Genomic DNA, 16,396 nt, shown 5'->3' with positions numbered 1-16,396 from the left:
ATATTAAGCTTTTAACACAAATGTCATTTTTTAAAGGGTTAATTACAATGACGACCCTTGAGGTTTCTTTAAATGACACTAACACCCCCTCTAGTTTTATAATAGACATTAACTTCCCTTAAGCTTTTCAAAATAGATAGATACCTCCCTCTTCAATTTAACACCGTTTATTATTCTGCTAAAATGAAAGCAAGCGCTGTTTTCCTGTTAAGAACACCATCTTCATCTACAACACCATTGAAGATTATGTTGTTGTTTGAAGCTTTTTGCATATTTTTATTTTATTTTTTTTCTACCAAATCCTTTATTATAAAAGCTAGACTTGCTTGGCTATCATGTTTGCCCTAATTCACCATTCTTTGCCCTAATCCCTAGCATTTTTCCCTCCTAAACATGTACTAATCACTAATCTAATCTCATCCGTTCAACCTCTATTTTCACACTTGATCACACCTGTTGATTCAAAGTCTACAAATTTTCTCATCTTACTTAGTTAATGCAATTGAAGACGTATTACTCTACCAATTACTACCTATTAAAAGCAATTAAAACGTACTTATATCAATTGGTCATGAAAAACTTAATACACGAAGAAGTTAATCGACTATGCTATATATGTTATATATCAAATATGCTCCAATAACAAAAAATAGCCACAAAAAATATATTAAACACATTTGTCATGCTATATGGAAAAGCTTTGCATCAATATGCACAAAAAATTTAACAACAAATATTGCATCACGAAAAAAATTGATGCAGTATATTTTTTGTTAAATTTTCTGTTTCCATTCTTTACGGTAATGACACTTTTTTTGATGCTCTCTGTTTTTCTTTATGATGTGACTAAAGATCGAGCAGGGCTATGTGCAATTTTGTTAACAAGAATTCAATTTTAATTTTGTATAGGAATTGCTTTCAATTGCTTTTATGCATTATGCAATAATTACTCTACCAATTACTACCTATTAAAAGCAATTATGACGTGGTTAACAAGTCATAATTGAGCTTTGCATCAATATGCCCAGGAAATTTAGCAAAAAAAATATTACATCACGAAAAAAATTGATGCAAAGCATTTTTTGTTAAATTTTCTGTTTCCATTATTTACGATAATGACACTTTTTTGGATGCTCTCCGTTTGGACTATTCAATTGCTTTTATGCACTATTCAGTTTTATTTTCGTATAAGAATTGCTTTTAATTGCTTTTATGCATTATGCAATAATTACTCTACCAATTACTACCTATTAAAAGCAATTATGACGTGGTTATCGCACAAATTGAATTACTGATTTTATGGCTTCAATAGCTTTAATTGCTTTAATCGCCCTATTAATAGCTCTACCAATGATTCAATTTTATGCTAATCAATTACTATTGCTCTAATTGCTTTTATGGTTGCAATCAATAGTAATTATTAACAATAGAAGACTATGATCATTCACATTTGAAACTAACAAAGAGAATTGCCAATTACCTATTTAAATACCACTTAGTTGTGAGAATACAACCATTCTCTACTTTAAGCAAATATAACTATTTCTTGCACTTGCTAATATGGCAAACATTTTCACCCCCATTTTAGCTGTGACAGGTGGAAAGAAGGATTTGAAGTTGATTGTCCGTGTGGCCCATATATGGCTGATCCGTGATAAGGAAAATCCAGACGATATCATCTTCATGAACATGATATTGGTTGATGAGAATGTATATTATATAAATTGATTGTATAAATAAATGATCCTTTTTTCAAGTTGCTACTACCATAACATATACTATGGTTTATGTTAATGACATGTTATTTTTTGTTTAGCGAGGACGGATCCATGCCACTGTTCGTAAGTTCCTGGTGCCAACGATTCAAGGAATGGTTGAAGAAGGAGGAACATATAAGCTAGAGAATGTCATGGTAGGATTTAATGAGGGGAATTACAAACTCTTGCTACAGAAGCATAAACTTAATATGGAATTGGTGTAAGGCTTGGATCAAGTTTCAAAGGAGTCAATTTTTGTTTGTTTTATTTGTAATGAATATTAACAAGAGTTACTTTAAGAGATGGGTTGAATATGTAAAAAAAAAAGAAGGGTTGATGATAACCAATGATGAATGTGAAAATACTAATGTCACTTCAAATGTCGTTTTTATAGTATTTCATAATGTATGATAACTAATGTAAAATGTACGGTTTTTAAACTATATTAATGTCAAGATGATATGATTAATGTAATACATTTTTATCATGTGAATATTTCATATTTTTTTTATTATTATGATATAACTTATTCGTACATATTTTAGTCGGTAGGACCCGTGCGGAGCACGGGTCGATGGTCTAGTCTTAATATATAATACGAAGGTTCACAATGCATGCCTAATATGAAAACCCTAAACCTAATTCAAATCTCACAATTACCTTTAAAATCTTTCTGACTAATATGAAAACCCTAAACCTAATTCAAATCTCACAATTACCTTTTTTGAGAGGTTTAAAAAATCTTTCTGAAAAATGTCTCTGCAGGGAGTTGAACTCACAACCCATTGCTGTAACGCCCTCCTTTTTATTTAATTATTTTTATTAAGTTAGAGTCTATTTATGTGATTTATTTATTTATATGAGGTGTTAGTATTTTATTATGTGGCATTATTCTATTATTTATTAGAATATGAGAATTATTAGTGTAAGTAGAATTGGAGGTTAGAATATAAAGAATAATAAGTTATTGGGCCTAAATAGGTTTAGGAAGAGTATTTGTTATTATAAATAAGGAAGCTTATGTTAGAAAGAGTTTTACGTTAAACCGCTTTTTGGAGAAAGAGGAGAACTCAGAGAGAGAGAACCCTAGGAACGAAGAACGCTGCTTTTGATTTCAAAAAAACAATCTAAGGTAAGGGTGAGACTATCTTTCACTAATATTAAGTCTGTAGATCATTAGATTGCATCTAACATGTTTTAGGATGAGTTTTGTAAGATTATGAGAATTAGGGTTTGAGTGAGAATTGATGATTAGGTGATGAATTCTTGTTAAATTCATCTTCTTTTACGTTGCTATAACTATATGTTTAACTGTAGTTTATAAATTGTGATAAATCTTTGTGAACCCGTATTCTCTTATGTTGCTGTAAGTGTAACTCTGTTCGATTTGTAGTCTAATTCATTACTGCCTACTTTCTTCGAAGCTTTGTTGAATTTGTTTTAACTACCTTTGACTAAACTCATATATGTTCTTCGAGTCTTTTATATGTCCTTCGGTTTACTACCCTATGAATTTTTGTTTATCAATGACCAGACATGTTCGGTATTAGAAGTTACATACCTTATATATTTACAAATAGCTATCATGAGATTCATATATTAAATGCAATCAATTATTAATTGTAACTAGTTGCTACTTTGTATTCCCATTGCATTATCTCATATACATATGTGCCTACGTCCTTCTTTATATTACCTCCTTGTCTGAGTTTTTTGTTTTAATAAAATGATTGATCTATTATTTATATTTTAGACTAGGCTAATTACTTGCTAGCATGATTTTGGAAAGACGCTAATTTTAGTTTATGAGAAACATACATGGATTTATTTAGTATTACACCTTACCTATTTTATATACCGAATTCAATACTGTATAAGTATAAACAAATATTGATCAAGAAATTGCTATTATATTAGTTCAGAATAACATATTCTTATTTTTAAAGTAATTTTATAGAGATGATAGTTATCATGAAAATTATTTCTACTACTTTTATATGTGTAACGATGCGTTAATTGACGATGTATAATTGCTGAGTTATTTAAAGAAGTGTAATCGATGAATTATTTGTCTAAGTGTAATTTGTGAATTATTTGATGATGTGTAATTGATGTGCTATCTATCGATGATGCTATTTAGATGTCGTATTTGACGATGATGCTATTTGAAGATGTGTTATACAAAGATGTGATATTTAAAATGTGTGATCTAAAGATTTGCTATTTGAAGATGTGTGATTTAAAGATGGGTTATATAAAGATGTGACATTGTTATTTATGCACTATATGTGTTAATTATGATGCTTATGATGATGCGATGTTTAAGATGTTGTTGACTATCATTTGATGTTGTTGTACTATGATGCTGATATGAGATGAATTATTTATATGTTGCATATACTGCTGAGTCTTATTTAGGATGTAAGTGTCGGTCTAAGTCAAGGAGTTATAAGATGTTCATGAAGTTCTAAGACGTAAGATGTTGAGTCCATGCATATTCATTTATAGATGAGGGCTCATGCCCTGGAGCTTTTGCTCAACCACGACGATGGAGCTTTTGCTCAACCACGACGATGAGGGCTCATGCCCTAGGAGTATATTCATGCTCAACCACGACGAGGAGGGCTTATGCCCTAAAATGGTACCACATGCATTTGCATTTGTCAAGATGATTTGAGAAGTAGAAGTTGCATAGTCGAGTCGAAGTCGTTAAGATGTTAAGATGTCAAGTTGTCGAGTTGTTAAGATGTTATGATGTCAAGTTGATGAGCTATTAATGAAGTGCTTTATGAATGATTATGATGCTTAAGATGATGAATGATTATGATGTTTATGATGATTGATTATGAAGTTGCTTATGATGATTGATTATGAAGTTGTTTATGATGAGATGCTATGCGATTTATGATATGATGCTATGTGATTTATGATTTATATGCTTAATATTATTGTTTGAGAAATCTCACCCCTTCTGTTTGAATGTTGCCCTTACGTTGGTAACGTGCAGATAACCAGGACTAGCTGTTGTTGTGAGTAATCTCCGTCGTGTCGTCTAGGATGCTCTGATACGTAACGGGATGGGGATTTTGATACTATTTTCTGTTCCTTTACGTACTGCTTTTGAAGTTTAAGAATTATTATTGAACTAAGATTTATGAGACTTTTATGATGAGGCCTGCGTGCCAAAGACTATTTTTAGAAGTTGATAAATTCCGCTGCAAAGTTTAGAAATACTTATGTTGAATGATTTTTTTTGAAGGATAAATTATTATTTATTCAGTTTGAGATTTTTATGAAATGTGACATTCCGTTAAAGATGTTAAACTCTGATTTTATTTAAGAGATTTTTATGTTGGGAAAACGGGGTGTTACAATTGGTATCAGAGCAGGTCGGTCCGTCCGGCCAAGTAGATGAGTCGTTGTGTCGTGTCGTCATGTTTTCTAGTTAGTAGTTATGTTTTATTATGTGATCATGTTTAACTGACTAACTTTGATGTGGTTTCGTGTTTTGTTTGAAGAAGCAATAACTAAATTTATTTTCTCTTGTGCTTTGAATTTCGAGGACGAAATTCTTTTAAGTTGGGGAGAGTTGTAACGCCCTCCTTTTTATTTAATTATTTTTATTAAGTTAGAGTCTATTTATGTGATTTATTTATTTATATGAGGTGTTAGTATTTTATTATGTGGCATTATTCTATTATTTATTAGAATATGAGAATTATTAGTGTAAGTAGAATTGGAGGTTAGAATATAAAGAATAATAAGTTATTGGGCCTAAATAAGTTTAGGAAGAGTATTTGTTATTATAAATAAGGAAGCTTATGTTAGAAAGAGTTTTACGTTAAACCGCTTTTTGGAGAAAGAGGAGAAAGAGGAGAACTCAGAGAGAGAGAACCCTAGGAACGAAGAACGCTGCTTTTGATTTCAGAAAAACAATCTAAGGTAAGGGTGATACTATCTTTCACTAATATTAAGTCTGTAGATCATTAGATTGCATCTAACATGTTTTAGGATGAGTTTTGTAAGATTATGAGAATTAGGGTTTGAGTGAGAATTGATGATTAGGTGATGAATTCTTGTTAAATTCATCTTCTTTTACGTTGCTATAACTATATGTTTAACTGTAGTTTATAAATTGTGATAAATCTTTGTGAACCCGTATTCTCTTATGTTGCTGTAAGTGTAACTCTGTTCGATTTGTAGTCTAATTCATTACTGCCTACTTTCTTCGAAGCTTTGTTGAATTTGTTTTAACTACCTTTGACTAAACTCATATATGTTCTTCGAGTCTTTTATATGTCCTTCGGTTTACTACCCTATGAATTTTTGTTTATCAATGACCAGAAATGTTCGGTATTAGAAGTTACATACCTTATATATTTACAAATAGCTATCATGAGATTCATATATTAAATGCAATCAATTATTAATTGTAACTAGTTGCTACTTTGTATTCCCATTGCATTATCTCAGATACATATGTGCCTACGTCCTTCTTTATATTACCTCCTTGTCTGAGTTTTTTGTTTTAATAAAATGATTGGTCTATTATTTATATTTTAGACTAGGCTAATAACTTGCTAGCATGATTTTGGAAAGACACTAATTTTAGTTTATGAGAAACATACATGGATTTATTTAGTATTACACCTTACCTATTTTATATACCGAATTCAATACTGTATAAGTATAAACAAATATTGATCAAGAAATTGCTATTATATTAGTTCAGAATAACATATTCTTATTTTTAAAGTAATTTTATAGAGTTGATAGTTATCATGAAAATTATTTCTACTACTTTTATATGTGTAACGATGCGTTAATTGACGATGTATAATTGCTGAGTTATTTAACGAAGTGTAATCGATGAATTATTTGTCTAAGTGTAATTTGAGAATTATTTGATGATGTGTAATTGATGTGCTATCTATCGATGATGCTATTTAACGATGTCGTATTTGACAATGATGCTATTTGAAGATGTGTTATACAAAGATGTGATATTTAAAAATGTGTGATCTAAAGATTTGCTATTTGAAGATGTGTGATTTAAAGATGGGTTATATAAAGATGTGACATTGTTATTTATGCACTATATGTGTTAATTATGATGCTTATGATGATGCGATGTTTAAGATGTTGTTGACTATCATTTGATGTTGTTGTACTATGATGCTGATATGAGATGAATTATTTATATGTTGCATATACTGCTGAGTCTTATTTAGGATGTAAGTGTCGGTCTAAGTCAAGGAGTTATAAGATGTTCATGAAGTTCTAAGACGTAAGATGTTGAGTCCATGCATATTCATTTATAGATGAGGGCTCATGCCCTGGAGCTTTTGCTCAACCATGACGATGGAGCTTTTGCTCAACCACGTCGATGGAGCTTTTGCTCAACCACGACGATGAGGGCTCATGCCCTAGGAGTATATTCATGCTCAACCACGACGAGGAGGGCTTATGCCCTAAAATGGTACCACATGCATTTGCATTTGTCAAGATGATTTGAGAAGTAGAAGTTGCATAGTCGAGTCGAAGTCGTTAAGATGTTAAGATGTCAAGTTGTCGAGTTGTTAAGATGTTATGATGTCAAGTTGATGAGCTATTAATGAAGTGCTTTATGAATGATTATGATGCTTAAGATGATGAATGATTATGATGTTTATGATGATTGATTATGAAGTTGCTTATGATGATTGATTATGAAGTTGTTTATGATGAGATGCTATGCGATTTATGATACGATGCTATGTGATTTATGATTAATATGCTTAATATTATTGTTTGAGAAATCTCACCCCTTCTGTTTGAATGTTGCCTTTACGTTGGTAACGTGCAGATAACCAGGACTAGCTGTTGTTGTGAGTAATCTCCGTCGTGTCGTCTAGGATGCTCTGATACGTAACGGGATGGGGATTTTGATACTATTTTCTGTTCCTTTTCGTATTGCTTTTGAAGTTTAAGAATTATTATTGAACTAAGATTTATGAGACTTTTATGATGAGGCCTGCGTGCCAAAGACTATTTTTAGAAGTTGATAAATTCCGCTGCAAAGTTTAGAAATACTTATGTTGAATGATTTTTTTGAAGGATAAATTATTATTTATTCAGTTTGAGATTTTTATGAAATGTGACATTCCGTTAAAGATGTTAAACTCTGATTTTATTTAAGAGATTTTTATGTTGGGAAAACGGGGTGTTACAATTGCCTCCATCCAAGCACTTTGACCACTTGACCAGTAGCTGTTTTAGTGTTATAATATCATAATATCGCTTCCACTAATGCATATCCTATACCAAACAGACATTTTAAAAGGCAATTAATCTCTTTTCCTCTCCTTCCCGACTTTAACGTTATACGGTTCTGAAGTCATGTTCTCCCCTTATTCATGCGATCTCAACCCAGAAATCAGCCATTTCCATCCCTTTCTTCCCCCTTTGATATCAATGCTATTTTATTATTTTATTCATTTTGATTTTCTGGATAGTGATTAGGGTTTAAAAATTTGGGGATTTTATGATTTTTCAACTCAATTAAGATTGTTTCTCAATCCTTGAATTTTCAAATATACAGTCTTCACGTTTTCTGATATAGGTTAGGATTGGCAATGGTTATAATTTCTAATAGCTATTTAGTCCTAAAAAATAGGGAAAATTGCCACCTCAACATATTTTTGTTATTGTACCCTTAAACACTGCTTAGGTAGTTTTTTTTAGCCTGAACACACGTGCAAATGTTGTTCCTAGAAAATAGCCACGCCAAGCACGATTGATGTGTAGTGGCCTTTCATAAATCCTTGAAAATATAGTCTTGACCCTAAACACGTACAATGTTGTTGCTTGAAAACCCTTGAAAATAGCCACTCCAACCATGACTGATGTGTAGTGGGTTTAGATAAATCCTTGAAAATAGCCACGACTCCAAGCATCGTGGGTGGTTTTTCATGATAACTTTCAAATTCTCACTCTCTTCTTATAAATAGGTGTCTTTGTTGTTGCCCTTCAAGTTCTGTTCTCCATAATCTCATAAATCATTGAAAATAGGTAACACTCTAAGCATAACTAATGTGTAGTGGGTGATTTTACATAACCGACTCCCCCTTTATAATTCACTCATCTGATGAATCCTTGAAAATTGTCACCACTCCAAGCATAATAATTGATATGTAGTGAATCACAATTTATTTATTTGTACTCACTAATATGAAAACCCAAAACCTAATTCAAATCTCACAATTACCCTTGTGTCCCCCACTTTAATTTCTTTTTCATTTTCCAAAAACGTTACTTTATCTGTGTCATCTCTTTTTTTTCAACTTCAATACACCATTTTTTTTTCATTGTTCCATCTACCTCTCTCACTTCTCTGTTCATTATCACCATTCATTATCCACACCATCAGTGCAGTAACCAAACAATAAGTTATCACGCCATATCCATCTGTCATCACTAACCAACCGACAATATATTTAATGTAGTATATGGTGGAGATGGTTCTCATATTTTAGATTGCGGCAAATTTTTCGTAATGATTTGTTCCCTTTTTTTTCGTAATGTCAGTTTCAACAAGGAGATTTTTCGTAATGTATCAGCATGATTTGTTCTCTTTTTTTAAGTTGTATTATTATTTTTAACATTATATTTGCACAAATAGATTATGAATTAACAGTATAATTGAATATTTTGTTTGCCATCGATATGACCCGTGCGGCAGCACGGATGCAAGGTCTAGTTGTCATATAAAAGGCAATAAGAAATCAACCTAAATTAAATGAATCGCAATACCAAATTGGTAATGACATCCTGCATATACATCAAATCCCTAAAAATTGTAAATTAAATTATCACAAAAAATCATTGTATCAACATAAACAATTGAAGAATCCCATAAATTTTAATTCAAGGTTTCCTTCTTCTTCAAACCCGTCGAATTCGATGATCAGTCTCACTAGTGATTTGCCCATTTTCTTAGAATGGAAATAGAAACACAATGAAAGAGTGACAGCTATGCTTCACGGCTTTTGTGTTGTTTTAGGGCACTAGTTGCTTGGATAAAATGAAAACCCATACAACATGAGTTTTTTAATCATTTTGTTTTTCTAAATAACTTGACGGAAGTTAAACAGAGTCAAACGACATGGGAGGTCAATGTTGAGTATGAAAATAGAGGGGGTGTCATTGTCATTTAAAGAAACCTCAGGGGAGGTGAGTGTAATTATCCCTTTTTTAAATATTGGGTCGGTTTGAATTGACTTAATTTTTATTTAGCTTATGAAAAATAACTTACGCGAATAAATAAGCTTTTATTTTAATTCATAATTTCTCGCTAATGATTATTGACTGCTAACAAACTTGAAGTTATGATTATCCAATTCTACTACATGTTAATTTGGGTTGCTATTTGTACATTTAATTTCCCGCTATAAGGTGCACCCTCTCCTTCTCCACAATGCAGATCCTATATTGAAACATTAGAGGGAATGCTTGTGCGGACAACCTAGTTAATCATGGGCACGATATCACAAATGTTTGGTGGGATGTTTTCCCCTCTCTTATTAGGGAGGATTTTTTATTTTTTTTTGTTGAGCAATGCAAGACACTGTATGCACGCTAGAATAACAAAAATTTGTGTATAAGAATATTTTAATAAAAAAGTATAACAAAATAATAAAATTTAAATAAAAATATTATTTTTAACTGCAAAATTCCTCATTTTAAAGTCTGTTATAAGCCTTTTGGAAAATTAAAAAGAAAAGTCTATTATAAGGCTCAATTATTGATGGGCCAGTCCTGATATTTTCATTAATAAAGCGTCCAAAATTATTGATTGACGTTGCAGGTGAATAAAATTATAAGCCATTTTGTGGTGCATGATTGTAATACAGGATAAAATTGCATTTTGTGGTGCATGATTGTAGTACAGGGTAAAATTGCACTCGTGTGTTGAAAAATTTAAAACGTTAAAAGAAAGACACTTGTTTTTTTAGGAAGAGATGCTGATCACGGCCCTAAATGAAAAGGATTAAAACAAGCACATTTTTTTAGGGACATAAAAATATACTCCATTCGATCTTGAATGTAAGAAATAAAAGAAAAAAGAAATACATGTTAAGAAAGTTAATTGACTGCATTTAAGTCATTATAAAAAGACATTATAAAATGAGTGGTGGCATGCATGAATTCACTCCAATAAAAAAGTGAGTGCTAGGGAAAATGTTCAATAGTGAGTGTTGCTGGCATTCCTCTTATAAAAATATCATTTTTCCAATATTGTCATTGTCTTGGAATCATTTTCTAGTAGTACACATTCAAACATTAATGATAGAAACATGACTTTTGAACTCCACCAATGGACAATCTTTGGAAAATGTTAAATATGGGAATGTGAAACAAATTCGATAAAGTTAATGAGGGTAAAATTGGAATAGTAATATTTAATAGAATGACTATTGTACTCCCTCCGTTTTAAGATGAGTGTTGTTTAAAGTTTTTACACACATATTAAGAAATGCATTTATATTAAAAGAAAGAGAGATGTTATTTTACCAAATTATCCTAATCAACTATTAGTTTGTGTTTCATTAAAGAAAAAATAATACTTTGGAAATAATGTATATAATATTAATTGAAGGGTACAATTGAAAAGAAAAAGTAATTATTGCATTGGAAACTGAAAGTGACATTCATTTAGAAACAATTTTTTTTGACTAAAACGACATTCATTTTGAAACGGAGTGAGTATATTTTTGTTTACATTTGAGACCACTTTTTTTTTTTTTTGTTTTTTACATTCGAGAACAAAAAGAGTATATTATTAATTATTTTGAAAATGCATATTATTTAATTCAAACATATATTTTTCTTTTTTAACAAGCATGTGCAATCTTATCCTTTACAATCATGCACCACAAAGATCATAATATACAAATCAATACTTTCTTTTTTGGAAAGGAAATCAGAAAACTTTTTTATAAATAGATTACTGATCATGTGCGTCCTTTCTCTCACCCACCCAAAATCACAATTCTTTATTTACCTTATTATGAATTCCATCCAAGTCCTCTCCAACACTGCAATCCATGCACCAAATCACAATCCTTGTGACCTAAATTATCATCATACAATCGATCTAACACCATGGGATCTACAATTCCTCCCATTTCGAGTCAACCAAAAGGGTCTTATTTATCACCATCCTTCCAAATTAAACACATCAAATCAAATCGAACACCTTAAACACTCTCTTTCATCCACCCTTGAATTTTTTCCGCCCTTTACTGGTCGTCTCAAAATCAAGGAACACGAAGATAACGCTATCTCGTGTTCCATCATGTGCAACAATGCGGGTGCACTCTTTGTTCATGCTGCAGCAGAAAATACCAGTGTCGATGACATCCTTGGAGCCACATATCATCCTAAAATTCTGCACTCATTTTTTCCATTTAACGGAGTGAAAAACTACGAAGGGACATCAAAGCCATTACTTGCTGTCCAAGTAACAGAACTACTTAATGGCATCTTCATTGCGTGCACAGTTAATCATTTGGTCGCTGATGGCTCATCGATTTGGCATTTCATCAATTCATGGGCCAAAAACTCAAATGGTTGTCTTGAAATATCCAAAATTCCATCATTTGAACGTTGGTTTCCAGATGGTATTCAACCTCCGATTCAATTTCCTTTCACAATAGAACCACAAAATAATCATCATTCTAATAATGATTATCATAAAGAAGAAAAACTCAACCTAAATGAGAGGATGTTTCATTTCACAAAAGAGAATATTGCAAAACTAAAATTCAAAGCCAACTTAGAAGCTGGTACAAAGAACATATCTTCTTTGCAAGCACTTTTCACTCACATTTGGCGATCTATTATACGTTCCAAAAACCTTGACCCTCGAGAAGAAGTGCATTATGTGGTGGTTATAGGCGTTAGACCAAGGTTGATTCCTCCATTGAAAGAGGATTATTTTGGTAACGCTATGATAGACTCCGTTGTTAGCATGAAAGTTGGTGATTTGTTGCAAGACAATGGACTTGGTAAAGGTGCTTTGGAGATGAACAAGATGATTGCTTTGCAATCTGATGAGATGTTGAAAAATGACTGTGAGTTGGTTGAAAACACCTGGTTTTATTACTCTTGGTATGTACAATAGTAAAACATTAGTGGGTAGTAGTTCACCCTGGTTTAATGTTTATGGTAATGATTTTGGTTGGGGAAAACCTGTGGGGGTTCGAACTGGGAGTGAAAATAATGAAAATGGAAATATTTGTTTGTGTGTTTAAAGGTGTAGAAGAAGGTAGTATGGATCTTGAAGTGTGGTTGTCCTATGAAACTTTTGAGGCAATTGGTAATGATCCTGAGTTTATGGATGTTGTGTCCAACTAATGTTGCTTCTAGTGTTATGCAAAAGTGTCACGACCCAAAATTCACAATCATGACCGGCGCACGAACTAGAGCATCCTAGTCCGGCAAGCCTATTGACGACACTTGACAAATTATAATTTAAACAATTTCCAAATTGACTTTCACTTAAAATGATATCCACTGAAATTTCGATAGAGTATCCTTTGTATTTTGAATATTTTCCAAGATTTTAATCCTGTTTATGAACCTGTATTCTCATCCAGAGTTTCAAAATGACATATTTACATATTTGTACATCTCAATAAAATATTCCTAGACTCCAAATAGCTGCAGATGCTCTGATTCAACATATACATAAACAAAAGAGACATCCATCAAAGAAGCCTACCGAAGAGAGTGACACGGCTGAACTTTGAGTCTACTAGTAGCTTTCCACTTAGCTGCTTGGAAATCTGGAAAAAAAATAGAATATAAAAGAGTAAGTCACAAGGACTTAGTGAGAGACAACAACCACCACCAACTAGAAGGGAAACACACAAGGACACGATTATTTAATTTCTCAAATATAATCTCAATTTATAAAAATATTAACCGTATAAAATTCTATTAATCCGCAATCGTTTATACGCATGAAAATTTACACATGTATAAATATTTCCAATGAAATAACAATAATTCAAAGAAAATCCAATAGCATGAAGAGGTGAAAAATAGGTTACAAGACTTTAAAAATACACTGATGAAGCCTTTAAAGAAAATATAGAAAACTCCATTTAGTGAAAATGATCAAAATAATCAACTTCAAATAAAATATAAAATCACATTCAATTTGATTATACCAAAATAATAAACTTTAAAGAAAGCATGGAACTCCAACTTCAATGAAAATAATCAATGGGTGAATTGAGAACTAGCTTCATCTCGTTGATAGCTCTTTCCTACTAAGAGTGGCCTTTCCCTTAGTGGTAGCTCCATCTAACGGATAGCTCTTTTCTCTCGACTCAAAACAAAATGTTTTTAAAGTATAGGAAAACCAATTTAGTGAAAATAATCAAAATAGGTGAACCGAGAACTAGCTTCATCTCGTTGATAGCCCTCTCCTCCTAATGGTGGCCTTTCCATAGGGGCGGCTCCATCTAACGGATAGCTCTTTTCTCTCGACTCAAAACATAGTGTAAAACATTTACAATTAGGGTGTTTACCTCTCATTGATAGCCCTCTCCTCCTAATGGCGGCCTTTCCATAGGGGCGGCTCCATCTAACGGAGTAACTCTACCTAATTGAAATCACATACTAGGTGCACCTAGGTCGTCGTCATTAAAACCATAATTTTCAAAACAAATTCTCTAAACATCTCACAAACCATATTTTCAACATATCGGATCAAAATATGTACCATCAAAACTCAATTGAAAATCTACCACTTGTAGTCATAAGTAAATCCAAATCAAATCCACGTCGAGTACATATTAATACCAAAATCTTCGAAAAAACACAATTCCAAAAACATATCAAAACTAGTTTTTAGGACCATATCAAAACTAGTGCCCAAAATATATGCAATCAAATCTCATTAATATATCCTAAATATATCCAAAACTTTGTAAATCACAAGTAGCGTCAAAGCGAGTATATATTAATATCGAAAATTGCCAAAAACATATATCTCAAAACCGTATTTCTCCATATCTCAAAACTCATGTCATAGTATATGCAATCAAACCTCTATTTTCAAATCATTTGCTCAATAAGTCATAGATAAATTCAAATAGAGACCATAATAATATCGATGACTTTACACATAAGTATCAATGAGAAGAAAAATGTTCAAAGGGTGTGTTCCCCATTTTTATAAACACTTAAACATAGAAAATTATCAAAATATCAATAATATTAATAGTGAAAATATGTGATAATGATCGTTATCAACTCACAGTTATGATGAATCAACTAAGTTTGCTCTCTAACCACTCCGAAAGAAGCATGTGAAGCGTCCAGCGTCATATCTGAGCACCAATAATATTTTCTCATGAATTAGAAACTCATTTTACTACTTCTCTGACAATAGTTAACCACAAAATCTCCTATCTTCTACTCTAATCTCCAAAAATTAATTTCTAACAACTAATCATTTCTAAATATGCACTAATTGAGTTGTAAATTGATAAATATACCTCCAAGAAGTTTCAATGAGCAACTTTCACAATATGGGTATTCCTCTTCTTTCCCAAAGCACATACCCTAACCCCAAAATTTCACCAAATAGAGCTTGTACTATGAAATAGCTTGCTTAGATGCATAATATTTCTTATGGGTGATTGATTTGTGGAAGTAATTCGATGATTTGAAGAATAGAAAAAAAAGAATACGAGGAACAGAGAAGAGGGACGAGAGTGAAGTAGCATGGGAAGAGAAAATGAGTATAAGGAAATGTGTGTAGAAGCTTCCCCTGTTTCCATTTTATTATTATTTAATTAATTTAATTTAACTTAATTTTTATTTTTTTTATATAATATGTCTTTATATGAAACGGTGCGTTTCAGTCTTCCCCCCTTAAGAAAAATTCGTCCTCGAATTTTAACTACTAACCTTGATTTTTGAACTGGTATGGATACTTTGCACACATTACTTCTTTAGGTTTCTATGTTGTTTCTTCATCGGACGGTCCTTTCCAAAGAACCTTCATTGAAACAATCTCTTTTGAAAACATCTCACTTCCTTATCTACTACAACTACCGGATGTTCGGTTTATGACAAATTCACATCCAATTGCACATCTTCTTTACTAATCACATGAGAAAGATTGTAAAGGTATTTTCGAAGCATAGAAATATGAAAGACATGACGAACTCTTGAGATATCCAGTTAAAATACCAAACGATATGCTACAAGTCCGACTCTTCAAAAGCTCAAACACTCCAAAATCTCATGTAAGAATACCTTCTCCCCCACTTTGAACTCCAAGGGACGACACCTCTAGCTAGCATAGTAGTTTTCCTACTCTAAGTTGTTACTAAACAATCTCGGGTCAATTCAACCTTTTGAATGACATCTTGAATCAACTCTAATTTCTCCATTTTAAACCATCATATTGGAAGCCTACACAACCTATCATACAAACCCTGAAACAATGTGATTTGAATACTAGATTAGTAACTATTTATATGCAACTTCCATTATAGGAAACCATCAGTCACAACTCCCTCCAAGATCAAGAACACAAGCACAAAGCATATCCTCTAAGTTTTATATAGTCCTCTCAA

General features: G+C 32.0%; 1 long non-coding RNA gene and 1 pseudogene across 1 annotated transcript; one reads left to right on the top strand and one right to left on the bottom strand.

Moving 5' to 3' along the window:
* Positions 1 to 11,758: 11,758 nt before the first annotated feature.
* LOC146898502 (uncharacterized) lies at positions 11,759 to 13,178 on the top strand (annotated as a pseudogene).
* A 367-nt stretch (positions 13,179 to 13,545) lies between these two features.
* Positions 13,546 to 15,488, bottom strand: LOC146898501 (uncharacterized). Its single transcript, XR_015023018.1, has 3 exons — positions 15,308 to 15,488; positions 15,068 to 15,139; positions 13,546 to 13,585 (listed from the first exon to the last, which is right to left on the bottom strand). It is a non-coding gene; the product is annotated as an uncharacterized LOC146898501 (long non-coding RNA).
* Between the last annotated feature and the right edge of the window lie 908 nt (positions 15,489 to 16,396).

The sequence above is a fragment of the Medicago sativa genome, chromosome 8 (assembly GCF_051527215.1).
Source record: "Medicago sativa cultivar Bolivia chromosome 8, Bolivia_mono, whole genome shotgun sequence".
Taxonomy (NCBI): Eukaryota; Viridiplantae; Streptophyta; class Magnoliopsida; order Fabales; family Fabaceae; genus Medicago; species Medicago sativa.
This window is presented reverse-complemented; position numbering and strand designations above follow the sequence as displayed.